The sequence below is a fragment of the Cataglyphis hispanica genome, chromosome 1 (assembly GCF_021464435.1).
Source record: "Cataglyphis hispanica isolate Lineage 1 chromosome 1, ULB_Chis1_1.0, whole genome shotgun sequence".
Lineage (NCBI taxonomy): Eukaryota > Metazoa > Arthropoda > Insecta > Hymenoptera > Formicidae > Cataglyphis > Cataglyphis hispanica.
The window spans coordinates 8,040,789-8,054,665 of NC_065954.1; the positions used below are offsets into that span (position 1 = coordinate 8,040,789).

General features: G+C 39.9%; 1 protein-coding gene across 3 annotated transcripts in view; it reads right to left on the bottom strand.

Annotated features, from left to right (window-relative positions):
* LOC126850104 (POU domain, class 6, transcription factor 1) overlaps positions 1–13,508 on the bottom strand; it is a 136,478-nt gene extending 122,970 nt beyond the window's left edge. For all 3 annotated transcript variants that reach the window (XM_050592784.1, XM_050592801.1, XM_050592774.1), the window contains exon 1: positions 13,049–13,508. The gene's annotated coding sequence lies outside the window, so the exon portion shown is untranslated. The remainder of the gene's footprint in view (positions 1–13,048) is intronic.
* Positions 13,509–13,877: the final 369 nt, after the last annotated feature.

Below are 13,877 nucleotides of genomic sequence, written 5' to 3' on the forward strand. Positions count from 1 at the left end.
GGTGGATGATTTCGATGCGCGCGGCTGACACCGGCCGCTCACCACGAGTAATTTTTGCAAAATCATCGACGGCTGCGTGCACGTTTCAGAGAGATAGTAAAATTTAAAGGGCCAATTTAAAATGAGCGACGAATAATTATGCGCACTCCCTCGTTTCGGAAGACCGTTCGGGCTTTTTTACGAGGAATAAAGACGGTCCTATATGAGGTCGTAACTTAAGCACGAATACGAACTATCTGTTGGGACCCGATGGCTCCCAAGATGCAGTGCCTTTAACCTCCCCGGGTGGATATCGGCATAAATTAGATTACGGCGCGGTTTATTTCTTCCGGCAAGTTGCCGTTAGCATAAACGTTTATTTTCTTGCAATTTTCACAAATCAGTGACATGATTAAAATCTAATCAATCGAGAAATGGGATGCTCAATCATTTAGATTGTTGCTCACGTCACGTACCGCTATTTGCGGATTTTTTTTTCTCAAAAAAAAAAATGATTTTTTCATGTAACTAATATTTAGCCGTTCCTAGCACGAAAACGACAACGATCGGATAGATAACGACGGTGAACAAAAAAAGAAATAAATAAACCACGTAACTTACGCGCAAATGGATGGCGAAGAAAAATGTTCGGACCATGTTTCATCTCGCGCACACGTTTATCGTCCGCGCACTGTAAAATTTACACCGTCTCACTTCCGAAACGAGTGGCCCGGCAGTCGCATAAACGCGCGCAACATTTTATTTTATAACCCGAAGTCCCTTGGCTCGGGGCCGGCAAATAGTAAAATATTAGTTATTGCTGATTTTGCAAGCGCCTAATAAAATTCTTTGTGAAATAAAATCACGACTCGATCGAACCGAATCAAACCGATCCAACACGCGATTCACAGTTAATAAATTCTTTTTTCTCTGCAGCTTTTGGGCATTTGCGCAAAATTTATCGTTCCCAATATATTGACAATGCGACATTATTTTGTATACGTAATTTTATTGGCTCCGTACAGATATACGAGTAATATAAAGGAGTATAAGAGCGACTAGACAATAAAATCTGCTCTACGATTTTTAAGTTACTTTATTTATTTTTCAAATTGTCGCATCGTTCTAATTTTATCTAAATAACACGAGTTAAACGTGGCGATAACGTCAACTTAAACAATTACGTTCATAATCTCGAAACATACAAAATCGATATATGTTATACTTAAATCGATTTGTCTAATTTGTGAAAATAGGAGCAAAAGGACGATTATTGAGAAACCTAAACAATTCCGGATAATAATCTAACACATTCTCGTCCAATTAAAGTCACTTGAGAAACATTCTCTTAATAACGTGCGATGATTACCATAAATAATAGCCAGCCGGTATAGTACTATATTAATGCTTACAGTTAGATCTAATTCCATCCAATTAAACCTTTCGCTAATAATTATGCCCACCTTACATTAATAGTCGTAAAATTGCTATATCGTGACTTTTACATGACTTTGTACTATATCGAGACTAAAGACAAACTCGGGGAAGAAAGATAACATTATTACGTTAATAAACTATTCCGCTGTATTCCGTAGAAAATATGTCATCGCCTGAGGGCGGGTGTTGCGAGTGCTTCGCGAAAATTTTGGAAAATACACGCATTTATATCTCGAGCCATATTTTTTTGGCGCGTTTACGCCAGCTACGGGCGGGGTGGCGCATATTTATTTTTCGAATCTATCGTTTTACCGTAGCACGAAAAAGCTCGTGGAACATTTTCGGTGCCGGCCTTTCAGTGCTCCGCCGCGACGACCTAGGGAAGCATTTCATTGCGTTCGATACGATGGTAAAAAACGCCCAGGGATCGGACAGTAAAAAATGTAACTGGTAATTTAGTTAGCCGTTGCGAACTGGACGGCGCTAGGGCGCCCGGGTGTTGGTGGACAGTAATAGGGCGTATCTCGTATCTGTCCGGAGCTGACGGGTTTTTATGGGTTTGCGATGCGCGGATTCATCATTCGATATATTACAGCGAGCAGCCCACCACCTCCGATGTCACCGCGTTAACCTAACGACCCTTCAAGGTAGAATTTTAGGATCCGCCTGGCCGCGAGCGTCGAGTCGTTTTGTCGGCAGCGGGGAATTTTTTTTCGAAAATGGCGTGCGCCGCTAACGGTGCGAGTATCGCGTGCATTGCCCTCGGTTCCCTTCGTTACAACTATCCGAGTTTGCGTGCGGCGATTAATTCGCAACGTACGTCTTTTCGTTAGGAAAAAAAAAAACCTTGCTTTATATTTTAACGACTTTAAATTGCGTTTTCGCTGAATGAAAAGCTAGGAATTAAATCGTTTAAGGAATTACTATTTTCGAAATAAAACTGGAATATGTTTGATACATAGCTCTTGATGTTTCTTGAATATCAGTGCGCAGCAATGACGCTCGTTGAAATTCGAGGCGTCAAAGTAGTCACGCGTGACGCGCCAAAAATTTACAAAAATTGTCAGCGCCGTTCGGCTCCGCGCGCGCGCGCGCGCAAAAAAAAAAGAGATTTCAAGACAAATTTCGAGTTAAATACTCGCCGATACTCGGCCTCTGATATTCGATGCGAAACAGCTCTTCGCATATTGCGAAACGGGGATAACGGCGTGACATTTTCTCCGCCGTTTCTTGCGTTGCTAGGTTTAGAGAATTCGCGAACTAATGATCACTCTGACGTGGATACATTTTTTTTCCAACAAGTAGTGATGCAACAGAAAAAAATATTTGATCATCCCCGAGTACCGGGAGTGCACTCGATATCCAATTCAGTTGATATTCAAGTGCTGCGCGTGTTTCCACATTTTGATTTCTGTGTAACAGAGTACCTCTACGTACGCCTATATTTATTGTCTGCAAAGACAACAAATATTTTTTTCGAAATCGCCCCGTTCGTATCCAGAAAAAATCTATCAACGACCATCACTTCTGCCTCGCCCCCGCCCGGCCTCGCTCGCTCACCTCTCCCGGTATCGCCTCTCCGTCGAACGCCGTCGACATAATCGACGTGAATCGCAATAAATTTTTTTTTTTTTTCTTGTTTTCTGCGGACGATCACGATCGGCCGACCTCGACTGGATAATTGTCGCTCTATCGACGACAAGACACGTGGTGGACGTACCATGCCAAAGTTTCCTCGTAACGGTCTAGGACAAAAAGGACCGCGATTGTCACGAAGAGCCGCATGGAAATCCGATGCGCCGGAGCATCGACGATGCGATTCAGATGCAGGCGAGCAGGCAGGCAGGCAGGCAGGCAGGCAGCCGAGTAGGTAGGAGATCCACTCTCCTGCTCTCCCTCTCTCTCTCTCTCTCTCTCTCTCTCCCTTTTCGCTTCCCTCTCATTCCACCCGTCTCACCACCGTTTCATCCCCGCCTGTGCCACTCTTATATGCGCGTGTGCTCGGGCGCGCGCGAAAGTGTGCCAAAAACCCTTTTGTAGCGATCGGAAGAATGGAGGTATTGTTTGCTCACTTGTGAATCGGCTCTAATGGCAAAAGTATGTGAAATGATTGTGAATCGAGATTACATACGCGAAAAACAACGCCGGCCATCCTCCGCGCGCCTCCGCCGCATCACGCGTACGTCTCCTCCGCGCGCGCTCGCGACGTGTATATCGGCGCCATGTATGCGTGCGCGCGGGTGTATTTACGTGTGTATGCGAGCGCGATGCTTTCACGCACGTGTGTGGAAAAAAAAGCGGTCCGGCGCGGGCGCGGGCGAGAGGACGTAGATATTTTTTTACGCGCAACGAGAGTGCAGGGAGAGACATGCATTCGACTGGCCGAGGGGAGGGAGGAGGAGAGAGAGAGGAGAGAGGAGAGGGAGGGGAGGGGCGATAGGGTGGCGCGGCAGGAGAACAGGGGTGCGAGGATGAGAGGCGAGGGCGACTCGAGGGGGGAAGCGCGGAGGAGATGGCAGAGGATGGCGCGGGGGTGGTCCACCCTTTGCCGTCGATTTTTCGGGGCTTTTTTTTACGGGCGACGGCCCTCGCTTGCCTGGATGAACGAACACGGGGAGGAACATCAATAATCTACAATCAAACTGCAGATAAAGCTACGATCGCCCTTTTGTGAATGTTTCAATAAGAATCGACGTGACGGACAACTTCCTGCCGATGGACGCGCTCTTATGCGACGCGCGTCACCTTACACAGAACGATTCTGTCACTCTTGGTAAAAAGCGGCCCTCCAAAATTAATGGAAACAAATAGCGAGAAGAGTACCGGGGTGTATTGCGCGCGCGAGACGGGGCGTAGGCGCGCTTATATACGTCGACGATATTTATTACGGCGCGTTACGTAATTATTGTCATAAATACGCGTTCATTCGAAAGCGCGAAAAATTGTTCATTATGCGATGTGCGTTACCGTTGACGCGAATAAAAATTACATTACTTGTACATACATCGTGCGTTTTGCCCGGGCGCACTTCCTCGCGGCTCACACACACACACACACACATTCGTTTGCAACGACATTTTTTCTTTTCTTTTTTTCTTTTTTTTTCCATACATCACGCTTGCGTTGTACCAATTTCATTCGTTCGTAGTCGGAAGTCAATCGCCTAAATTGCGAGTTTCGTGATAATTATGCGTCGCGCGCGGCAATCACAGCGCGAGAACATTCCGGCAAAAGGGCAGGTGAGAGAGAGCGATCGCCGCTCCGGTTCGTTTGCCGTCCGAGTCGATCGAAAATAATGCGACCCGATAATTGGCAGCGCGAGCAATCAATATTCGATATTCGTAAGCACGGTCAATAAGATTCCCGGTGTTCTTCTCATTACACGCAGCGTTGGACGCGCGGCCGCCTTCTTCACGGTCTGTGCACCGTGACAAATCAGTTTGGCAGCGTATTGGCACGTTAATGTTGAATGAACCTTCTTATTAATGCTCGATGCTTATTCAAGGGCGACTATATTCGCGAGGAAAGATTTAATAGAAAGAGCCATACGTATTTCACGGATTATGTTTTTCTTTCGCAAAGAAAATAAGAATTTAGATTAGAGGAAGTCGTATATTCTTAGATTTAATTTAAAAATCCGGTGTTATATTAAACCACTTTTGTTAACATTATTATTCTTTCCTCAAGTAATGAGGCTACTACAATAATTATACAAATTGAATCACGATAATATAAATGCAATAAAAAAATTCTCTAATTAAAGAATAATAATTGCAAAATTACTCCTCTCTCACATCCCTCCTGTGTCATATGAAAATCGCTTTTCAAGTGAAAGACAAATATATAGGGTCATGTAAATACGACATAACCGATTTGACCCGACAGGAACGTTCATCTTACGGCTCATCACTGTCCTCTTAGTTATACGACTGTGCGACTATAAAGTCGTGCAACAAAGTACCAAGAATTTCTCCCTTTTCGCGCTCACGTGGAGCTCGCAAAACGCACGCGGCGAGAGATCGACAAAGAGAAGAGGCCCGGCTGCACGCTGTGACGTTAAGTGCAAAGATATCCCTATTAAAATCGGCTGTAAAGTAGACCTACCGTATCTCGACCACTACAAACTAAATTTACATTTCGATATACGACTCGATAAAAATATCACATCTCCTTCTGGTTTGTAATCGAACTGTCACTTTGATAGAGATTATACAGGAGTATGAGCAAGCTCGGGATTTCCGACGTGAAACGTGAATCTTCAAGATATTTTATGATGCGCTTCAGAGCTATAATTTTCATAATACATTACCGGTCAAAAGTATTATATTATTTAGAGACACAGAGAAGTCGTTACTTTAAAATGAACAAAAAAAATGTATAAATATTAACCAAATTATAATTTATTACTGTAATTTTATGCTTTAATAATTTTATGAACATGAGCAAAATAGCTCTAAGAGATAGAAGAATAAAAAACTCAATTATTTATTTGCATTTCTATATTTTTTGAAAGTGATGCAATACTTTTGACCGCTACTGTAAATTTGCATTAGATTTATGCCGAGAATGGAGAATTTATTTTCGTCAAACTGTACTTTGAATAACACAGAGATTTACACACAGTGTATATTTTCATTTTTATTAGCTGCGATGAGTACAAAGAGAGAAAAAAGAGAGAATAACGTATTCAAAATACTTTTAATGAATCGCGATAAAACGGAATAAGATTATTCCGCGATATGTGACATTTTAACGTTAACGATTTAGTAGCGACTGCGCTAATAAGTTACATCACGTCATTTTAGTTATCAGCGAATAATGCCGTTTAACGACACGCATGTGGATTAAAAAGAGATGCGATTACAAGAGAAATAAAGTCTATCGTTTTCTCTGTGTTCTCTACGATACGAATCGGAATTTGCACAGCGTCGACTCCGCAATCTTGAAAGTTACAGATCCTTTTACTTCCTCCTCTTCTTCTCCTTTCCTTTCCGTCTCACCCCTCCCCTCCCTCCACCCTCCTCCGCCACCATCCGTTCTTCGTTCATTCGAGTCCGTTTTGCCGCCCTTCGAGGCTGGGCTCTCTTCGCAAATAATGTATAGGAATTGCGAGGCTCATCTACATAAGTAATACCGCGTTAAGGAAAGCACCAAAGGCGCCGGGGGTAAAAGGTGAAAGAGGTTCGTGGGAAGCGGGGCAGAGTAAGGGGAAATAGTGAGAACGGTACGTACGACTAAAACGAAGAAATATAGAAGGAAGAAAGAGGAGAAGGGGGGTACGAGAGAGCGAGCAAAGGGTTCCTCGCATTAATTGTGCCGAGAAGAGATAAGGAACACAATGTTTGTTAACTTCCACGAGATGTATAAGACGACTAAAGCGATCCGCTTTGTGGCGGCTCGTTTTCTCCCGGCGGGGAGAAACAAAGGATGGATTAACGGTCGATCGATAATTATTATGCGAATTTGTTACACGCGTCTCATTGAACAGACTTGGGCAGGTATTAAATATTTTGTGCGCTCTAATGAGAAAAATTTTTTAAAGTAACGAAAAAACATGATGCTGGATAAAAAAAAAATGCTCAAACTATTTTATTGTCATTTTTTGATAAAGATTAATAGTTATTCTTGATTGTTAACATATGCTATATTAAACTCATATCATAACAGAAAAAGATAACGTATTATAACTATTTAAAATCCAATATAAATATGTTCATATAAGTAATGACAATTATATTTTTTGCAATTAAAATTTTATTATAATAATTATAAAAAGAAATAATTATATGATCCATCTAGACACTACGGTTTCGCCGTAAAATCGCGTGAAATTGGCCAAGCCGCGACAAAAGGGGACCCATTTAAAAATCGTCAATCATCTCGTGAATCATCGCTCTTCTTTTGCTATCATGCCGTTAACCGGGCGATGACGATGCCGCGCACGTTAAGGGGTTGGGATAGAAGGTGGTCCAACGTGAAGCCGCGGGGGTTATGGGGGTTACGAGTGAAACAGCTTAACAAGGAGAAGAGAGAAGAGAAGAGATGGAGAGAAGGAGAGAGAGAGAGAGAGAGAGCCGGTACCCCCTATTTATATTCCGGCTAACCCTCCTCATCAACGGCGTTCATCTTTCCTATTAAAGTAGTAATTTAGCAGGAAATTAAGCCACGCACTCGCTTCTCGCGGCATGGCACTTGCTCCACTCTCTCTCTCTGTGGCCCTCCTTCTCTCCCTCTCCCTATCCTCTGTCTTTGTTCGCTATTACATCGATTCTCTCTTGCTGCCTTCTCTCTCTCTATCTTATCTACACAACGCTCGCTTCATCTTGCTTGATCAAGGTCTCTTCTCTTTTTATCAGCCCCTTAGTCACATTCTCTCTCCTTCTTTCGCATTTTCTTCTCTTTATAGATATCTCTCTTGTTTGTACGTTTTTCTTTGTCTCACGTTATATTTCAGTTTTCGGCGCGAGAGGAAGAAGGAATATCTCATTGTCCCTTGCTTTTTGTTTCTCATAAATTAACACTCTTCTCATTAGTTGTTAATATTTGACAGTCGAAGAATTATAGTCTCGGCGTAAATTATAAAATATGAGTAAATATGCGAACTTGTAAAAGGGTTCGTTTATGATCAGAAGCACGCTATAGTTCTGCAGAAAGTCTGATGGATAATTATGGGTTATTGGATCGAGGTCTGCAATGAGATTTTACTATTGATCTTATTTCTCAGCAACGGACTGGCCGATATTTCTTAGATCACGGTAATTAAAAATTTGATAAAATGTTACACAAATTTTTATAAAATTTTCAAAAAACAATGAATATAAATATACTTGCTGAGATTTTTTAATAAATATTAATTTAGGCGGAATGCAAAATATCTGATTTTAGGCTCTAGTGCAATTATTTACAAAACATGAATTATTATTTTATATGAAAAATTTTTTTTGTAAATTGTTTTCAATTTTTTGCACATAAAAAATCAAAGCTGTTTGCAAAACCATTTAATCGCGTATTAAAAGAATATTGCCGTGTCATTGTTTGCGATGGTTGAGAGAATAAACGGTGGCCGGCTCGCGACCGTCGGCAAAGAATATTTTAATTGCCGTTCGACTCGTGAATTTCGTGCTCATATTCGGCATTCGACTGATTTAAGCCGTACAGCCGAGGGGTTGCTAGCATTCAGTTAGACAAAGAACAAAAGCGCGAGTAGGGGTAGTCGATGGTTTGGGAACTCGGGTGGATGCACAGGGTGGGTTGATCCTCGTATGAAGGGCTGTCAAAAACCTAATGAGAGGTGTGACTGCACATGTTCGCAAGTCTCTCTCGTGATTACTCAGATTTTTAAACGAAATTAAAATTCAAAGACGTGATTCACTGTGCAAATGAAAAAAAGAGGCTGACGATAGAGCAAAGAGCTGTCGCAAGCGTAAAAGAACCGATATAATTTTATTATACATTTTTATGCGTAAAACATTGCACGTTAAATAACGATATAAACAAAAAGAAGAAAAAAATACAAAGTTTTAACATTCTTAACTTTTACTTTTTACATATGTTTTTTAAATTTTAATTTGCCAACAACAATCGTGTATATATATTAATTGTATAATTTTTATAACAAATTTTACATTAAATCTTGGAATATTACGTAGATAAATAAATTGGCAACTTACTGATAAATATACATCAATATTCCTTCCAAGACTTAAAGCCGATTAAACGGTGTCAATATACATATATTAAAAGAATATATTTATATAATTAAATAAAGCAGACATACAAAACATATTTTTTTCATATATAGCCATTTCTATCGCGCGTTGAATAAGATTCGGTCCAGTGGAGTTTTATACATACCACGGATTTGTTTTATATTAATACACAATATCAGAGGATTTGGTGTGCTGAACATTCATTCTTAGCTATCAGTCGGTAAAATAAATTGTCATGGACTGTACGTGTATTTTGAATTATATTCTACCAGAATAGACTGACAATATATCTATTCTTGATATTTATATATGCATGTATATATATATATATATATATATATATATATATATATATATATATATATATATATATATGAAAGACAACAACACATATTGGTGAGCCCTTCAAATGATATGTCATAGATATTATGAATACTATGAATATTATGAATAAATACATGTATAATAAATACATGTAAAACTTGTATTTAAATTGTATTTAAAAATTTTTTTTACTATGCTATGTTCCTTTTATTTCTTCTATAGTGTAATAAAAGAAATTATTTTTTTTAGAGGGATTAATATTTTTTTCTTATTTCAACGTACGCAATGGCGTATATATCGCAAGAAAATGTATGTTTCTTGTGTAAACTAACCTACTCTACGCACAAATGTAACACCTGTCATCAGATCTTTCCCTGTCAAGTACAGGAAGCATATTGCGAAAAGGGTATCATGAACGCGTTGTCGCGCTGCTCGATTCGTTTGGCGAAGCCGCGGAAAAGTTTCACACGGCAGTCAGTCATAGTCGAGCGAGCATGCTCTGCGAGTCGCCAGTCTCTCGCTGTCGGATTCACATATTCGCGATACCCATTTTAAATCACAGCACGCCACGCGCTCTATGGGGTGTAGACAGAGCGGAGAGACAGAGAGGAGAGCGAGAAGGAAGGGAGAGAGGGGACCGGGAAAGTCTCCCTATAAAACAATGCTCCCACATCTGTCAGCCTCTTCTACTTCCTCTCCCTCGGTAGCCGCCCCTTCAAGCCCCTAATTATACCACCCCCTTACTCCCAAACCGCCGTATCGCGTACGACTGTATTATGCGTCCGGACCACTTGGGCACGCACGGGGCGAAGGGGAGATGCCCTTGTAAAACGACAGTGAACAACGCGGTTCGGTCAAGACGCGAGCATAAACTTTTTTTCCGTGACATCTGCAACCCCCGGGCTGAAGGGGCAGGAAAAGGAGAGAGGGTCGGCAGGCAAAGTCGAGATGCTCTCGAGACACCGCCGACGCTCACGAGAGCCTGCCAAAAATTGAAGAAATACCGACTAATACGATTAATACGAGCGCATATTTTCTGTTTTTCCTCAATACACGCGGCAACACGTTCTCATATCAATTTCGTAATTTTATATTTTTTAATGCCGCAATGTTGTGAAAACACAATTTCTGCAATCGCCGCTAATTGAAAAACCATCGATGCACAAAAATAAATTTTATTAAAGAATTTGTCAAACGTGTGTGCGTTTAATTAACTCAATATTTATGTAGTAGGCTGTACTAAAAGATACGAAACAAAAGAGCAATTTTTGTTCATTATATCGCGTCACATACGCTCAAATATATATTCGATTGCGTGTTTTGACGAAAGCACGCGGGAACGTGGATATATGAGTATAATGATTCTAGGCAGCGGAATATTGCGAATTCATCGTTTGTAGTAGACGCCTATCGAACAAGACGGCGAGGCTTAGGCGCAGAATTACAAATCGATCGAATCGAAGGGGTTCCCCTTCGAGCACCGCGTACAGAAATTAACATCGTGTTTTTAATGCTGGGGATAATTGTAAGGGTGGAATTATACGAGGGCCGCGCCGGCGGGGTTCCCTCCGTTGTCGCAGAGGCTCTCACCCTAAGTTCCGAACGATGACGAATGAGACTCTGTGATGAACGAATGCTAATGTCCAAGAGAATTATAATTTGCATTTTAAACATATTCGACCGCTCGCTCTCGAGGCCACCGATTATTATTCTCGCAAAATTTCATACTGTCTCTAAATTAAACTTTAGATTATAAAATGAGATATTTGATATCGTATAGATATTAAAATATACACAAATTACCAACGCTACGTTTTATTTGACACAAATGTGGGGCGTGTATTTTTGTCTGCAGAGTCGATAAGTAACGTCTTTGTTAATATGAAGCACCACTGAGCACGTTCTAAGGTGACTCACGACCACTCAGCGGTTCAACTGCGCGTGAACCCTCGGATTCGACAACTCAGCCGTGCTCGTTACGTGTACCGCGAAAATCAGTTCCAGCATCGTAAACTGGGTCTATGAATAAATCGATGCCGCGGGCTCGATATGATTAATTTAGTAATCGTTCTCCAATTCGTGATATCTAAGAGAAAGCAATATATACCCGTGAGCGTAATATACACCCTTTTCTTATTATATTCGTTATGTAATAGCAATTAATATATTTTGTTTAAAAAAAATTATCAAGTGTAAAGCAATTTAAATAAAATAATTTAAAAAAAAATTAGGATTAAATTTATTTTAAGAATTAGCAATTATATATATATATATATATATATATATATATATATATATATATATATTTGTTCATCAAATTACTTGTTGTTAGAGTGAGAATATATTTTCCTATACAAGGTATTAAAATGTGTAATTAATGCGCTAGTCGAAATGCAAACGACGCCATTCTCATCTAGGCGCGTCGATTCGTTCGTATATTCGTTAAATTTCGCTCGTAAAACCTGCAGTTGATCCGTGAGCTTGGGTACCCCATTTTAACCGAAATCAAACTGCGAAAAACACCGTGCTATATGCGACTAAATTCGTAATAATGACAAACGGCGTCTAAAGTGTTCGGAGTATGTTTGCATGTACGGGAAACACTACTGCAGTCGATGTAAGCCGCGCTGTACTCGTACATTCGTTAGGTTGCGGGTTTCAGATTAAGGGGTATGACCGTAGAGAGGGGTAACGGACAACGGGAAGGAGGGGAGGGTGGTAAATGTAAAAATATTGCTGAATCGGTGCAGATAACGGTTTCATATGGGGGCTCTCCCTTTCTCTCTCCGTCTCTCACTTCCTCCCTCGTCGTTTTTTTCTCCCTCCTCGACCCTCCTCCCCCGCACGCGGCCCTCACTGATACGGTGCGGGACTTGCTTTGAAAAAAATGTATCTCGACTCTCCGGGCGTAGTGATACGAAAACGTTTTGCATTTCAGCGAGCACGATGCTCGCGAGCGTCGCTCGTTTCGTTGGTAACGAATCAAACGAATAGCTTTCGACGCGCGAATCGTCCCGCGAAATTACCGCGACTTCGCGAAAAACATCCGTACAATACGATACGCTCAACGAGTTTTCTTCGCGGAAAATCGCGCATCATTTGCGAGAGATATTGTTCATTATTTAAAGTGTGTTCGATATTTTTAACGCGCGTTATCAGTGAACGGAGACGTGAGCTCATTTTTATCTCTTTCTTCCCTCACGGCAAAATTTATTTACACTCTGCACGCCAGTTTTAATTCCTAATAACGAATTCATATAATGTTGAGAAAATTCAACAATTTAAAAATAACGAAATAGAATTTAGAAATTCAGTTAGCTATTGCTGTGTTAAAAAACACAGCTTTGTTCGAACAATAAAAAATGTTAAATGTGTTTAATTTTTATTAATGTATAACACATTATTATTGTTAAAAATTAAATAATACATTACAATTTAAATTTTAATAAATGTAAAATAAAACACGTATGTATATTACGATGCTTAAGATTTGAAGTGCTTGTTATTGCATTTAAAATGTTTTTGAAAAAAAAAATTTAATTTATTAATATACTGTAGTCTATAAAAATAATAAATAATAAATTAAATAAATCACTCACCTTATGATTGCTTCGTCGTACGACGATTTCTCGGGCGTCCTCTTATTCTTTTTTTGATGACACTTATAATACCTATAATATATACTCACTTGCGGAAACACGACCGCGCACATTAATTAGCAGAATACGCACGCCACTTTGTACGACACTCCCAATGTTAATTGTGATGCGCACTTAATATTGCGACAACTTTAATTATATAAAGCTACAATTTGTTTGGCGAACAAAATTCATATGTCAAACATCAAATTATAATTATTACGCAATTAATAGAAATGAAATTTGTTTTAAAACATATTTTGTTTAGACGCAAGAATTAATCGCGAGAATTAATGAATGTTTGCTAACTGCAGCTATTGTAAGAAATATAATCGCGATTTGCTATCACTTAGTATTTGTCACGATTATATTGCGCGAGATAATACGACGATGTAAAAGTTTGCGCGACGCGACCTTCCCGTTTAAGATTCGCCACGCAAATGTCAACAGAGTTGTGACTGCGCGATGTGTTAAATAACAACTCGCTTTTCGTTACAAAATTTATAAAAACAAATATGAAGTTTTAGTCATAATCTAAATTTGTAATAGAATTCTATTTGTAATGTTATATATCGCGTTTTCTAATATACGTTTATATTCAGATATATATCATGTGTTTGTGTGTGTGTGTGTGTGTGTATGTACATATATGTACACTTTTACTATTTTAATTTTATACTTCAAATATTTTTTGTGTATGGGTGTGTACACATAAAATTAAAGTTAGAATTGTAAGGTAAACTAATTTTACACGAAGGTTTGATGAATCGAAGCAAGGTAGATAAACTTT